General features: G+C 39.5%; 1 long non-coding RNA gene across 1 annotated transcript in view; it reads left to right on the forward strand.

The window, feature by feature from the left end:
• Positions 1-5,030: 5,030 nt before the first annotated feature.
• The window catches only part of LOC109566191 (uncharacterized), an 87,994-nt gene continuing 76,396 nt past the window's right edge, over positions 5,031-16,628 (forward strand). The window contains exon 1 of the long non-coding RNA XR_002181763.2: positions 5,031-5,194. This is a non-coding gene — a long non-coding RNA (uncharacterized lncRNA). The remainder of the gene's footprint in view (positions 5,195-16,628) is intronic.

Here is a 16,628-nt window from a genome sequence, read left to right on the forward strand (position 1 = left end):
TAAGTCTCTCCTGGTTCTCAAATCTCCCATGTTGGTTATGATCCTGAATTTTATTTGTCAGTATAGCGGGTACCTGCCCTCTCCCAGTTGAAAGATACTGGGATGTACCCAGTTGAAAGATACCAAGGCATCCTAACCCATTGGAAAGATATTGGGTGGGGCTTGATACAAAGGAATACCCTCCTAGTTGAAAGATACAGAGCAGGGGGCTTGTTTAAAGATACCAGGGCAGACTTACCCAGTGGAATGGTAGTGGATGGGGCTCAGTTGAAAGATACTTAGGAATACCTAACCAATTGAAAGGTACTAGAGGGTCCTGGTATTCCCATCTCTTTCAGAATTTTCCACAATTTAATGCGATCCACAGAGTCAAAGGCTTTGGCATAGTCAATAAAGCAGAAATAGATGTTTTTCTGGAACTCTCTTGCTTTTTCCATGATCCAGCAGATGTTGGCAATTTGATCTCTGGTTCCTCTGCCTTTTCTAAAACCAGCTTGAACATCAGGAAGTTCTCGGTTCATATATTGCTGAAGCCTGGCTTGGAAAATTTTGAGCATTACTTTACTAGCATGTGAGATGAGTGCAATTGTGCAGTAGTTTGAGCATTCTTTGGCATTGCCTTTCTTTGGGATTGGAATGCAAACTGACCTTTTCCAGTCCTATGGCCACTGCTGAGTTTGTCAAATTTGCTGGCATATTGAGTGCAGCACTTTCACAGCATCATATTTCAGGATTTGAAATAGCTCAATATGGATGTGAGAGTTGGACTGTGAAGAAGGCTGAGCGCCAAAGAATTGATGCTTTTGAACTGTGGTGTTGGAGAAGACTCTTGAGAGTCCCTTGGACTGCAAGGAGATCCTACCAGTCCATTCTAAAGGAGATCAGTCCCGGGTGTTCTTTGGAAGGACTGATGCTAAAGCTGAAACTCCAGTACTTTGGCCACCTCATGCGAAGAGTTGACTCATTGGAAAAGACTCTGATGCTTGAGGGATTGGGGGCAGGAGGAGAAGGGGATGACAAAGGATGAGATGGCTGGATGGCATCACTGACTCGATGGACGTGAGTCTGAGTGAACTCCGGGAGTTGGTAATGGACAGGGAGGCCTGGTGTGCTGCGATTCATGGGGTCGCAAAGAGTCAGACACGACTGAGCCACTGAACTGAACTGAACTAAGAGGGTCCTGGTTAAAAGATACCAGGGCATACCCACCAAGGTGAAAGTTTCTGGGTGGGGCTTGGTTGAAGGATACCAAGGTTGCTCAGTTGTAGGAGACTGAGTGGTCTGTGCTGATTAGGTCAGAGGCTTATCTGATGCTTTTCCTCAAATTGTCTGCCTTCACATAGTTTGTCAGGATAAAAGTGAAGATATTACATGAAAGCTTTGCTCCAAAAAAAGGGACAAGACTGCTCCCAGTTGACTCTCTCAGGTGACTGAGAAATTTATGGGAGTGATGGAGGCCGAGTCCTCATACCATGCAATGTTCCCATAAGGAGACCACTCATTTTTAAAATGCTTTCACATCCAGATGTCACAGAGAAGAATTGGCCATTCAGCAATCCATGATCCACAGTGGTCCTAGACTGCTGAAGGTAGACTCTGAGTCACGTAAGCCAGCTGAAATGACTCTAGGGTGATACTCAGAGGAGGATACTCACAAGCAGGATACATGCACATCACACAATTACACTAGTGAATTTTATCCCTGATAAATTCAATGGAAAATGGGAAATAGAGCCTCTCAAAAACAGAAACAAGAGGCATCAGAAAGCCAGCCTCTAACTAACACCCCAGCCAGGGTTATATACATACCAAACTTATACTTGCAAGTACCTATTTAATGGGGGAATTATACTAAAGGAGATCTTAACATAAAAATACCAAATATTGAGGTTCATTTGATATTCCAAAATTGATATTTTTGCACACAAATTTGGAAAAAGCTGGTTGTAAGATCAAACAGACTGAATGGAACACTTACTTCAATTGGTATCTAGAATCTTCTCTTAAAACTATATCAGAACAAAAAGGTTGCTAGCACTTTGTCACTGACTCTGTCTCTCCCTCAGCTCCTCCCACGTATCTTCTTCTATCTGAATTACTTGGAAAATGTGAAAGTGTTAGTTGTGTCCATCTGTTTGCAATCCCATGGACTGTAGCCCACCATGCCCCTCTGTCCATAAAATTCTCCAAGCAAGAATACTTGAGTGGTAGCCATTCCCTTCTCCAGGGCATCTTCCTGACCCAGGGTTAGACCCTGCGTCTCCTCCATTGAAAGCCAATTCTTTACCATTTGAGCCACCAGGGAAGGCTACATGCCATCTCTTTTTTCTCTTCAAACTCTTCTACTTCTTGCTGCTCCCCTTTTCCCAGCAAAGGAGGATAAAAAAAAAAAAATCAGAAGTGATTTTTTTAAGAAAAAATCTATTATAGGGAGAAGTGAACAATTCTCAGTGCTTATTTATGCGCCCCAGCTCCTGAGCTGAGCCTTGGCTGAGAAATTTCCCAGTCCAAGTCAGGATCATTGAGATTTGCTCAGGAAGTCAAGTTACCCGTTCGGTCCTATGAGCCCAGGTTTTCAGATCTATATCACTAATACAGCTCTTAGTTTCTGAAAACAAAGCAAAGGAATGAACAAAGAAAGCAGAATGGAAACATCCCTTAATGTACTTTGAAGCACATTCAGAAGCTCGTACTGAATGCAAGGAATTAGCTCAGAAATAATTCAAACTTATCTCAGAGGTTTTTCCTAAAACTGTAGATTCAACAGTGCAAGCAAAGATTGAACGAATTAACTCTGGACTATTATGAAATATTTGAAAAACAAACAAAAATACCTTTTAAACAACATTCCAGCTTGAAACCTGAGTTATTTTTTAACCACTAAAATGATCTTTACTTATTTCTGTCTTTTTAGAAGGCTTAGATGAGGATTTGGCTACTTGAGTCAAAAGACAATCTAGATTGATATAAGTTATACACAAACACTCTTGTTCCACTGGCTGACCAACTTTTCCAAACCATTAAAATAAAAGGGGATAGCTACAAAAATTATGAACCTTCAATTATGCCAATTAAGTTCACAGTTCCAGTTCAAGTTTAACCAAACCCCAATCAGTTTAATTCCCAATCAGAAGAGAATGCTACCTTGAAGGAAAAAAAAAAGTCCTACTTAAGAGAACCAGATTTTTGCTCCCTGTGCCTTGAGACCAGAGCTCTCAGAATCACTTGTATATACCATCTCTAATTTCTGAAACTGAAGGAAAAAAATGAACAAAAACATTTTAAATTTTTTTCTTATTCTGTTATTTACAACTAGTAAGTTTTGTATTGTGATACTAATTCATGGCTTATTCCAACTGTTGTTTACAACTAGTGAGTTTCATACTTTGATATCTGATTCATGACTAAGTTTAGAAAATGAAGGTAGATCTCTTGTTGTGTCTGTATGAATATATGTATGTCTCAGTATGTATCTTTGTCTTTGGATAATATTACTGAAATTAATTTGTAAATGAGCTTTATTTAACTAGCCTAAAGAAAAGTAAGCACTTACAAATCAAACAATTCTAAATACTTCTAAATACAAGAGAAATTAAGCTAAATGAATTTCAGGTTCACATGAACTGGAGAATATTTAATATTAAATTGACATCCATTAATAAAGTTTAAGTTTGTTCATCTGATTAGTATAGACATGTCTGGTGTCAGCAGCATCAATATCATGCCTAGGTTTAATATAAGCTAAAAAAGATCTTATATCTGTTGCAAATTTGTCAGCAAACAAAATAACTCAATGTGAAGAAACTTTTAAGGAAAAAAATGTAAATGAGATAAATGCTTTTAGATAAATTCTATTAATAACAATTATGTTTTAGGAATGTCTATTTTAGTCTCTCCAGATTTCGGTAACTTGAATTTCTAGGGTTGTGCTAAATTAAGTGATGGAAGTTTATTGAATAGCTAAGTGACTTCCAAATAAAATAAAATGCTGAAACATTAATAACTGAACATTGGCTTCCTCTTACAGTGGAACTAAGGATATTGAGGACCATTCATGAGTATGTTTAGTACCATCCTGAGGTGATGTCTATAAGAAAACAAATGTTTTTAGAAATTATCACTGATATTTATGTTCACCAATCTACAGAATGCTAATATGAAGGACAGTTTGTGGTTGCTTAAGGAAAGTTCGATGTGTATTTTCAGTAAAGAAAGCATGAGAATTGAAATTGCATTTTATTAAGGGAAAAGGAAGTAGGTCTGTTTTATAGGTGGCTATCCCTAGATGAGCAAATTAAGTGATGGCTACAGAAAGTGAAGAAAGTTTGTGAAAAGTGGACCCCTAGAGAAGAGTTTTGTGCATACTGCATACTGCAAGTATTCTTAAGATGTTGAACTTCTCTTGATAAGAGATTTTAGGTTTCTTTACCTCTTAAGTGATCTGTTATGTATTCATCTTTGAAATCATTTATTATAATTTGGCTAAGTGAATTACTATTGTTTCAAAGTAACCTTGGGCTTCTCTGATGGCTTGGCTGGTAAAGAATCCGCCTGCAATGTGGGAGACCTAGGTTGGATCCCTGGGTTGGGAAGATCCCCTGGAGAAGGGAAGGGCTACCCATTCCAGTATTCTGGCCTGGAGAATTCCATGGACTGTATAGTCCACGGTGTCACGAAGAGTGATTTTCACTTTGCTTCTTCATTTCAAAGTAACCTATGATCCTATCCTAGCAATTGTTTTAAACCCTTTATATATTTATTGACAAAACTTCCTAAATCAAAATTTAATTAAGTCATTTGACCTCTGGTTAACTTTGGGTTGTCTCAAAGGGCCCCTGGAACATCCCAAAGAGAGATATTAAACTAATTAGGTTCATTTGGTGTGTTAATTTACATGGGAAGTATGGTCAAATGAGTAATAAATCTTCTTAGGTTATATTCTATGGTTGTTGTTGTTTAATTATTAAGCCGTGTCTCTTTTGCAACCCCATGGACTCTAGCCCATCTGGCTCCTCTGTCCATGGGATTTCCCAGCCAAGAATACTGGAGTGGGTTGCCATTTCCTTCTCCAGGGGATATTTTCAAACCATAGATGAAACCTGAGATTCCTGTAATGCAGGCAGATTCTTTACTGCGGAGCCACCAGGACTTCCCAAATGTTGCTAATAAATTAGGAAAGCTACCTCATCAACAGGTACAGTAATCTCAAAGTATTTTGGGGGGTCTTAATAAGGGAAGAATTCACCTAAGTGAAATGTGTGATAAGCTCTTAATGTGACTTTCTTACCTCTGAGGGTTTTTTAAAGTTCAGACTGAGACTCCTTATAAAAGTTTTAGTAAAGCAAAAAATCTGTATGATAAATTATAGTTATATAAATTATCAGGTCAAGTTTTTGAAGCCAGACTTTTTTTATAAACAAATTATTCTTAATTTGGGTATATTTGGTAGAAATGAGGGTAATTTTGGAGAGAAAGAGTGTTCCAATGAATGTTAAATCCAAATTTTGTACTAAGTCACTTCCCAGATAGTTTCTTGCAGTTACACTATATTAATGTAAAGTTAACTGTATTATTAAAAGGACACTATAAATTTTGTTTATGAAGCTAATTTTTGTAATCACTGAATGAAGATCAGATGCCCCATGGCCTGCAACCAGGGGATTATGTGTACTGTAAAACATAATTTAAAGGATTATCTCCAACTGGATGGAAGGACTTTTATCAGGTACTCTTAATTAGCTCATACACAGTGAAACTGAAAGCAAGCTGACTCTTGAATTAATTCTCATTTTCAGAGGCCCCTACACTAAACTGGTCTATAGAGCAGACTGCTGACCTCAAATTTACCTTAAAAAGATGTTCAAACAGAGGAGACTACATTTCAATGAAAATGAGAATAACACATCAAAAGTAGACAGCTTAAGCAAGATAATGAACTAATTTGTTTGATCATTTATAATGTTTTCTTGACTTCTTGGACCTTTGTATATAAATCAAGTGTTTTACTATAATGGACACAGTCCTATGCTAGTTTGAAAAAGCATTCCATATGTTGCGTTGTGGCCTATTACCTGTATCTAGTACTTATAGATTACCTTGCTGTATCTCTGTACTCCAAGGCTCTAATTGGATGACCCTTAGAAAATTTATTTTAGAAAATAGGAAGTTCAGTCTCCTCAGGCTGCTCTTGGTATTACTAGGTAGTATGCTCTCACTAACCAATTAATAATATCTACTCTGACCATGGCCATAAATATAAATTTCCTCTAAAGTTCCTCAGCTCAATCAGAGTAACAAGCAAGAGTTCAGCCAAAGAATAAACCCTCCCACAACTATGGGATGAATTTATGTGGTTAAACCAGGCTGTGGTCACTTAAGTTTTAAGGTCCTCCTAAAGGAGGAACAATTAAATTACACTAAGGACAAGCAGCCTGGTAACAATAGGAAATTGGACTGGGAGCTTTATGGACAGTGTCAATATAAAATTACCCTGAAAGACAAAGATTGGTACAGACTAAACTAAGTTGGATGACCTGAGACTATACCGAACTACACTTAATGGAAGTTCTTGGCTGAATTCTTATTTATGACTTTAATATTACTGCTAGTTACATTACTTGTACTTTTCCTATTTTATTAATTCAAGATTAATTACCATATGTGTGACAGAACTTCTGATAAAAAAATATAAGAATACCAGACCACCTACCTGCCTCTTGAGAAATCTGTATGCAGGTCAGGAAGAAACAGTTAGAAATGGACATGGAACAACAGACTGGTTCCAAATAGGAAAAGGAGTACGTCAAGGCTGTATATTGTCACCCTGCTTATTTAACTTATATACAGAGTACATCATGAGAAACGCTGGACTGGAAGAAACACAAGCTGGAATCAAGATTGCCAGGAGAAATATCAATAACCTCAGAGATGCAGATGACACCACCCTTATGGCAGAAAGTGAAGAGGAACTAAGAAGCCTCATGATGAAAGTGAAAGTGGAGAGTGAAAAAGTTGGCTTAAAGCTCAACATTCAGAAAACGAAGATCATGGCATCCGATCCCATCACTTCATGGGAAATAGATGGGGAAACAGTGGAAACAGTGTCAGACTTTATTTTTCTGGGCTCCAAAATCACTGCAGATGGTGACTGCAGCCATGAAATTAAAAGACGCTTACTCCTCGGAAGGAAAGTTACAACCTAGATAGTATATTCAAAAGCAGAGACATTACTTTGCGAACAAAGGTCCATCTAGTCAAAGCTATGGTTTTTCCTGCGGTCATGTATGGATGTGAGAGTTGGACTGTGAAGAAGGCTGAGTGCTGAAGAATTGATGCTTTTGAACTGTGGTGTTGGAGAAGACTCTTGAGAGTCCCTTGGACTGCAAGGAGATCCAACCAGTCCATTCTGAAGGAGATCAGCCCTGGGATTTCTTTGGAAGGAATGATGCTAAAGCTGAAACTCCAGTACTTTGGCTGCCTCATGAGAAGAGTTGACTCATTGGAAGAGACTCTGATGCTGGGAGGGATTGGGGGCAGGAGGAGAAAGGGACGACAGAGGATGAGATGGCTGGATGGCATCACTGACTGGATGGACATAAGTCTGGGTGAACTCCGGGAGTTGGTAATCGACAGGGAGGCCTGGCGTGCTGCGATTCATGGGGTCTCAAAGAGTCAGACACGACTGAGCGACTGAACTAAACTGAACTGAACTCAATGATTGTAATAGTGAGTCATTTCCTAGGCAGGTTGATAAGGAGTCTAGGGGTCCCCAATGAGAGAGGGGTCTGGAATTCTCAAGGAGGAAGAAAGGACAAACTTTTTTCCTTCTCTACATTCCTTAGGATTATATAACAATAATGTATCCTGCCTGAGGACAGTCTCTAGATTACACCTTCTGGCTAATTCTGTTATCTTAAAATGTAAATTATGGGAGTAGGTCTGGTGAGGTCTTTACAACCTCCAGACATTCTTTGGATTCATTGGAGAGTATATAACTTCATTGCTAACACTAACAAGGGGGTACTCTTTCTGCCCCCTTCTGATGCCTATGTCAGAAGCTTTCTCTATCTCCTTTATACTTTAATAAAACTTTATTATGTAAAAGCTCTGAGCGATCAAGCCTCATCTCTGGCCCCGGATTGAATTCTTCTCCTCCGGGGGCCAAGAATCCCTGTGTCTTCATGTGATTCAACAACCTTTTAATAGTGTTACTCTAGATATGGAAAGAGAGAATAGAGAATTTTTATTCTCTCATCAATAGAGAATTTTTCCTAGACTGTAACACTTAAGGTAAGACAGGTTGGTCTAGAGCTCTTTGATTACTGTTGATAGATCTAGTCCAGTAATAGCAGATTGAATGGCCTATCAGTGAAACCTTCACCAGACCTAGGAATCAGTCTTCCTAGCACTGTAGGATAAAATGGTTATTAAATGCTTCCCAAAGTATGCTCAAATTTATTACCACGAGTGGGCCCTGTCAACTGAAAATCAGTGCTTGCAATTTCACCTGCTCTACAAGGATTAAATCCTGTACTGCTGTCACTATTGACTTTCAACACTTTCAACACCCCCTGAAAGAAGTTCAGAATGGAGAGCAGAAATTAGGCACTCTGTGCTCAGGGAAATACTGGAAGGACAGGTCTTCAGATGGCTATATAATTTCAAGAGCCAATTATATAGCCTGATTTTTTAATCACCTCATAACTAGAAAAGTATTAAAGTCCCTCATGCTGATGACAGTACTTTGAGATTAGCTAGCAAAGCTTCAGGAGAAGGCAATGGCACCCGACTCCAGTACTCTTGCCTGGAAAATCCCATGGATGGAGGAGCCTGGTGCACTGCAGTCCATGGGGTCGACTGAGCAACTTCACTTTCACTTTTCACTTTCATGCATTGGAGAAGGAAATGGCAACCCACTCCAGTGTTCTTGCCTGGAGAATCCCAGGGACGGGGGAGCTGGTGGGCTGCCATCTACGGGGTCGCACAGAGTCGGACACGACTGACGTGACTTAGCAGCAGCAGCAGCAGCAAAGCTTCATGAGACTAGCAGAAACTTTCTGGAAAAATATGTGCTTGATTGCATGTATTCTCCCTTCACCAAAACAATGTATATACTGACCTTCCACCCTGCTTCTTTGGAGCAGTTTCTCAGAACTATACGTAGTGCTGTATCCCAGTCTGCAGTCTTCATTTTGCCCCCAATAAAACTTAACTCACAATTTCATGTACATTTTTTAAGTCAACATACATGAGTGGCCCTGGAGTTAACAATCTGAGAAATTAATATCAATAGTGATTGATCCAATTATGTGCATTTTGTTCCTGCAGAAGACAATTAAAATCACTCTAGGGATGATACTTTGACAACCTAGGCAAAAGGAATCAAAAAAGAAACAAATAAAAGACAAATATGAACTAACCTTCAGAAATTACCAAATACACAAAGCAAGATTAAGCATGGAATAAGTGTAAACAGCAATAGGAAATAACAGAAATATGGACAGCATGAATTTCAGATAATGAGAGAAATATCATAAGGGGAATATGAAATACTTTTCACAATGATTAAGCACATAAATTATTAAGCACAACTTAGATGGCTCAGATGCTCAAGAATCTGCCTGCAATGCAGGAGACCCAACTTTGATCCCAGAGCTGGGAAGATCTCCTGGAGAAGGGAGTAGGAACCCACTCCAGAATTGTTGCCTGGAGAATTCCATGGACAGAAGAGCCTGCCAGGCTACAATCCATAGGATCACAGTCAGACACAACTGATCGACTAGCACTTACTTACTAAAAAAGTTTAGATATCAAAAGCTAAACAGACTGTCTTAAAATTTTTAAATATGTAAATGAATTTTAAAAGCTGTAAATGAGTTTTATAATGTTAGATAGGTCCAGGAAGCAACAAGTTAGACCTGAGGAAACTATGAAGATTGAAATAGCAAAAATGTTATAAAATACGTAACAGTTTCCAAGGAGGAAACTGTGGTGACTTCATGGGTCAGGCCTTTCCCTTATTTCTGCTTTAGCTCCTCTCTGAAGTTCACCTCAGTTCAGTTCAGTCACTCAGTCGTGTCTGACTCTTTGCAACCCCATGGACTGCAGCACACCAGACCTCCCTGTCATGACCAACTCCAGGAGTCTACTCAGACTCATGTCCATTGAGTCAGTGCTATCATCCAACTATCTCATCCTCTGTCATCCCCTTCTCATCCTACCCTCAGTCTTGCCCAGCATCAGTGTCTTTTCAAATGAGTCAGTTCTTTGCATCAGGTGGCCAAAGTATTGGAGTTGCAGCTTCAACATCAGTCCTACCAATGAATATTCAGGACTGATTTCCTTTAGGATGGACTGGTTGGATCTCCTTGCAGTCCAAGGGACTCTCAAGAGTCTTCTCCAACACCACAGTTCAAAAGCATCAATTCTTCAGTGCTAAGCTTTCTCTATGGTCCAACTCTAGCATCCATACATCTCTACTGGAAAAACGATAGCTTTGACTAGATGGACCTTTGTTGGCAAAGTAATGCCTCTGTTTCTTAATAAGCTATCTAGGTTGGTCATAACTTTTCTTCCGAGAAGCAAGTGTCTTTTGATTTCATGGCTGCAATCAATATCTGCAGTGATTTTGGAACCAAAAAAAAAAATAAAGTTTGACACTGTTTCCACTGTTTCTCCATCTATTTGCCATGAAGTAATGGGATCGGATACAATGATCTTAGTTTTCTGAATGTTGAGCTTTAAGCCAACTTTTTCACTCTCCTCTTTCACTTACATCAGGAGACTCTTTAGTTCTTCACTTTATGCCATAAGGGTGGTGCCATCTGCATTTCTGAGGTTATTGATATTTCTCCTGGCAATCTTCATTCAAGCTTCTGCTTCATCCAGCCGAGCATTTCCATGATGTACTCTGCATAAGTTAAATAAGCAGGATGACAATGTACAGCCTTGACATACTCCTTTCCAGATTTGGAACCAGTCTGTTGTTCCATGTCCCATTCTAACTGTTGCTTCTTGACCTGCATACAGATTTCTCTGGATGCAGGTCAGGTGGTTTGGTATTCCCATCTCTTTAAGAATTTTCCACAGTTTGTCATAACCACATAGTCAAAGGCTTTGGCATAGTCAATAAAGAAGAAATAGATGTTTTTCTGAAATGCTCTTGCTTTTTCAGTGATCCAACGGATCTTGGCAATTTTCTTTCTGTTTCCTCTGCCTTTTCTAAATCCAGCTTGAACATCTGGAAGTTCACGGTTCATGTACTGTTGAAGCCTGGCTTGGAGAATTTTGAGCATTACTTTACTAGCGTCTGAGATGAATGCAATTGAGCAGTATCTTGAGCATTCTTTGGCATTGCCTTGCCTTGGAACTGGAATGAAAACTGACCTTTTCCAGTCCTGTGTCCACTGCTGAATTTTACAAATTTGCTGGCATATTGACTGCAGCATTTTCACAGCATCATTTCAGCATTTGAAATAGCTCAACTGGAATTCCATCACCTCCACTAGCTTTGTTCGTAGTGATGCTTTCTACGGCCCACTTAATTTCGCATTCCAGGATGTCTGGCTCTAGGTGAGTGATCATACCATTGTGATGATCTCGGTCATGAAGATTTTTTTTTGTATAGTTCTTCTGTGTATTCTTGCCACGTCTTCTTAATATCTTCTGCTGTTAGTTCCATGCCATTTCTGTCCTTTATTATGCCAATATTTGCATGAAATATTCCCCTGGTATCTCTAATTTTCTTGACAACATCTCTAGAGTTCCCATTCTATTCTTTTCCTCTATTTCTTTGCATTGATCACTGAGGAAGGCTTTCTTATTCTCCTTGTTATTCTTTGGAACTCTGCATTCAAATGGGTATATCTTTCCTTTTGTCCTTTGCCTTTTGCTTCTCTTCTTTTCATAGCTGTTTGCAAGGCCTCCCCAGACAGCCATTTTGCTTTTTTGCATTTCTTTTCCATGGGGAAGGTCTTGATCCCTGTCTCCTGCACAATGTCACAAACCTCCGTCCATAGTTCTTCAAGCACTCTATCATACCTAATCCCTTGAATCTACTTGTCACTTCCACTGTATAATCTTAAGGGATTTGATTTAGGTCATACCTGAATGGCCTAGTGGTTTTCCCCACTTTCTTCAATTTAAGTCTGAATTTGGCAATGAGGAGTTCATAGTCTGTACCACAGTCAGCTCCCGGTCTTGTTTTTGCTGACTGTATAGAGTATCTCCATCTTTGGCTGCAAAGAATATCATTAATCTGATTTCAGTATTGACCGTCTGGTGATGTCCATGTGTAGAGTCTTCTCTTTTGTTGTTGGAAGAGAGTGTTTGCTATCACCAGTGTGTTCTCTAAGCAAAATTCTATTAGCCTTTGCCCTGCTTCATTCTGTACTCCAAGGCCAAATTTGCCTGTTACTCCAGGTATTTCTTGACTTCCTACTTTTGCATTCTAGTCCCCTATAATGAAAAGGACATCTTTTTTGGGTATTACTTCTAGAAGATCTTGTAGGTCTTCATAGAACCGTTCAACTTCAGCTTCTGCAGCATTATGGGTCTGGGCATGGACTTGGATTAGTGTGATTTTGAATAGTTTGCCTTGTAAACGAACAGAGATGATTCTGTCATTTTTGAGATTGCATCCAAGTACTGCATTTCAGACTCTTTTGTTGACTATGATGGTTACTCCATCTCTTCTAAGGGATTCTTGCCCACCATAGAAGATATAATGGTCATCTGAGTTAAATTCACCCATTCCAGTCCATTTTAGTTCACTGATTCCTAAAATGTTGATGTTCATTCTTGCCATCTCCATTTGACCACTTCCAATTTGCCTTGATTCATGAATCTGACATTCCAGGTTCCTATGCAATATTGCTCTTTAAAGCATTGGACTTTACTTCCATCACCAGTCACATCCACAACGGGGTGTTGTTTGTTTTGTTTTGTTTTTTAAACTTTACATAATTGTATTAGTTTTGCTTTGGCTCCATCCCTTCATTCTTTCTGGAGTTATTTCTCCACTGATCTCCAGTAGCATATTGGGCACCTACCAACCTGGGGAGTTCATGGTTCAGTGTCCTATCTTTTTGGCTTTTCATACTGTTCATGGTGTTCTCAAGGCAAGAATACTGAAGTGGTTTGCCATTCCCTTCTCCAGTGGACCATGTTTTGTCTAAAGTACCTAAAAAATAACATTTGATACACATTTTCAGAGTTGTTTTACAGATGTGAAAATCTCTCCCATCAAATGTAAGATGTCAACTACTTGATGACCATGAATATCTAGCCTCAGGCCTCCAGCAGCCTAACGACTGATAATACTAACCCCTATGGCACCACCATCTTATCTCATCAATCAATTAAAGAACTGTGCATTAGCTGATTACATACCCTGCTACCCTCCTCCTCACCTGGCTTTTAAAAATGCTTTGCCAAAACCCTTTGAGGAGTTCATGCCACTTTAGGGCACGAGCCACCCACCCTCCTGCATGTCCCTGCAATAAACCTTTCTCTGCTGTAAACTCCAATGTTTTCATGTGTTTGGCCACATTGTGTGTTGGGCACATGAACTTGAACTAACGATATGAGTTTTAAGGATAGAGTGAGAAGTGCTACATGTGAATATTAGGACTTAACAGTAAAGATAATAAAGAAATAATGTGAAAGATAACTGTGGGGAAACTATGTCAACAAAACATCAATTAATAGTCAATCTAAGAAAGAAATGGAAAAGTTTATTTGAGCCAAACTGAGGAGTATAACCCAGGGGACAGCTTTTCAGAGAGTTCTGAGAACTGTTCTGAAGAGGTAATGGGGGAGGTCAGTATATATGTGATTTTGGTGAAATGAATACATGCAATCAAGCACACATCTCAGCAGAAGGCTGCAACTAGCCAGATGGAACAGATATCTTAGTTAATGGTTTTGGTGTTTTCCTGAAATCAGAAATTGTAAGAATCCAGGTTCATAAGCCACAGTTATCAAGACAGTATAGTACTGGCACAAAGACAGAAATATTGATCAATGGAATAAAATAGAAAGCCCAGAGATAAATCCACGCACATATGGACACCTTATCTTCGACAAAGGAGGCAAGAATATACAATGGATTAAAGACAATCTCTTTAACAAGTGGTGCTGGGAAATCTGGTCAACCACTTGTAAAAGAATGAAACTGGACCACTTTCTAACACCATACACAAAAATAAACTCAAAATGGATTAAAGATCTAAACGTAAGACCAGAAACTATAAAACTCCTAGAGGAGAACATAGGCAAAACACTCTCCAACATACATCACAGCAGGATCCTCTATGACCCACCTCCCAGAATATTGGAAATAAAAGCAAAAATAAACAAATGGGACCTAATTAACCTTAAAAGCTTCTGCACATCAAAGGAAACTATTAGCAAGGTGAAAAGACAGCCTTCAGAATGGGAGAAAATAATAGCAAATGAAGCAACCGACAAACAACTAATCTCAAAAATATACAAGCAACGCCTACAGCTCAACTCCAGAAAAATAAATGACCCAATCAAAAAATGGGCCAAAGATCTAAATAGACATTTCTCCAAAGAAGACATACAGATGGCTAACAAACACATGAAAAGATGCTCAACATCACTCATTATCAGAGAAATGCAAATCAAAACCACTATGAGGTACCATTTCACACCAGTCAGAATGGCTGCAATCCAAAAGTCTACAAATAATAAATGCTGGAGAGGGTGTGGAGAAAAGGGAACCCTCTTACACTGTTGGTGGGAATGCAAACTAGTACAGCCACTATGGAGAACAGTGTGGAGATTCCTTAAAAAACTGGAAATAGAACTGCCTTATGATCCAGCAACCCCACTGCTGGGCATACACACTGAGAAAACCAGAAGGGAAAGAGACACGTGTACCCCAATGTTCATCGCAGCACTGTTTATAATAGCCAAGACATGGAAGCAACCTAGATGTCCATCAGCAGATGAATGGATAAGAAAGCAGTGGTACATATACACAATGGAGTATTACTCAGCCATTAAAAAGAATACATTTGAATCAGTTCTAATGAGGTGGATGAAACTGGAGCCTATTATACAGAGTGAAGTAAGCCAGAAGGAAAAACATAAATACAGTATACTAACGCATATATATGGAATTTAGAAAGATGGTAACAATAACCCGGTGTACGAGACAGCAAAAGAGACACTGATGTATAGAACGGTCTTATGGACTCTGTGGGAGAGGGAGAGGGTGGGAAGATTTGGGAGAATGGCAATGAAACATGTAAAGTATCATGTGGGAAACGAGTTGCCAGTCCAGGTTCGATGCATGATGCTGGATGCTTGGGGCTGGTGCACTGGGATGGCCCAGAGGGATGGTATGGGGAGGGAGGAGGGAGGAGGGTTTGGGATGGGGAACACATGTATACCTGTGGCGGATTCATTTTGATATTTGGCAAAACTAATACAATTATGTAAAGTTTAAAAATAAAATAAAATTGGGGAAAAAAAAAAAAATTTCCTCTGAAAATATCTAACTATCTGAAGACTTATTCTTCTAGTTTTGCCCCAGTCTTCAGTATTGAAGGTCAGCAACTGCAGAGGCCAGTAACTTGATTTGTGTAGAACTGGATGGTAGGCAACATTCTTTATTTTACAACCCCTTCCCTTTCAGTCTTAATTTCAACCCAGGTTTGGGAGGCATTTTGTGACCAACTTGTCCCATGGCATTAGAAATGCTCATTCCCAGATTAGGCAAGGATTTTGTTGAAAGGCCACTTAATGTGTTATTGGGCTAGGCTCTGTCAACAGTAATCAAAAGCCTCTGGGATCCCTGTGTTTATCAGTCTTAAATGGTCCAGGAAATGTTTCTTTCTTGTTGCTTCTTCCTATATCTGCTGTGCTGCCAAGCCACTTCAGTCGTGTCCGACTCTGTGCGACCCCACAGATGGCAGCCCACCAGGCTCCCCCGTCCCCAGGATTCTCCAGGCAAGAACACTGGAATGGGTTGCCATTTCCTTCTCCAATGCATGAAAGTGAAAAGTGAAAGTGAAGTCACTCAGTCGTGTCCAACTCTTAGCGACCCCATGGACTGCAGCCCACCAGGCTCCTCTGTCCCTGGGATTTTCCAGGCAAGAGTACTGGAGTGGGGTGCCATTGCCTTCTCCTCTTCCTATATCTAGAACTATACTATTACGAAAATTGATCTTGTAAGACTACATATTTGGCCAATTGTTTCAAGCTGCCCAATTATCATCAGTTTCCTCTCAGGCTCTGTCACACATTTGGTAATGTAGTCTTGTAAAATAGAATACAGACAATATTGCTAGTAACATCAATAAAGTCATAAGTAAGTATTTAAGCTAGGAACATCCATTAGGTGTGGCCTAGTGTCTCCCCAGGTTTACTAACCAATTAGTTCTTCACCAATCACTATCTTAAGGGAAATAATATATTGGTTTTGTACATAAAGTTCACAAAAGGTATCTGCACATACAGAGAGAGTGGTGAGTCATCCTGATCCCTTCCAGGATTGAAAAAGGAATGTTATCTTTTAAGTAGTTACATGGTTGGTGCCAGAAGGAGAGAAATAAATCTTTATGGTTGAGCAGGTATTTCTGCCATAGGGGAAGTCTGGT

The sequence above is a fragment of the Bos indicus genome, chromosome 11 (assembly GCF_029378745.1).
Source record: "Bos indicus isolate NIAB-ARS_2022 breed Sahiwal x Tharparkar chromosome 11, NIAB-ARS_B.indTharparkar_mat_pri_1.0, whole genome shotgun sequence".
Taxonomy (NCBI): domain Eukaryota; kingdom Metazoa; phylum Chordata; class Mammalia; order Artiodactyla; family Bovidae; genus Bos; species Bos indicus.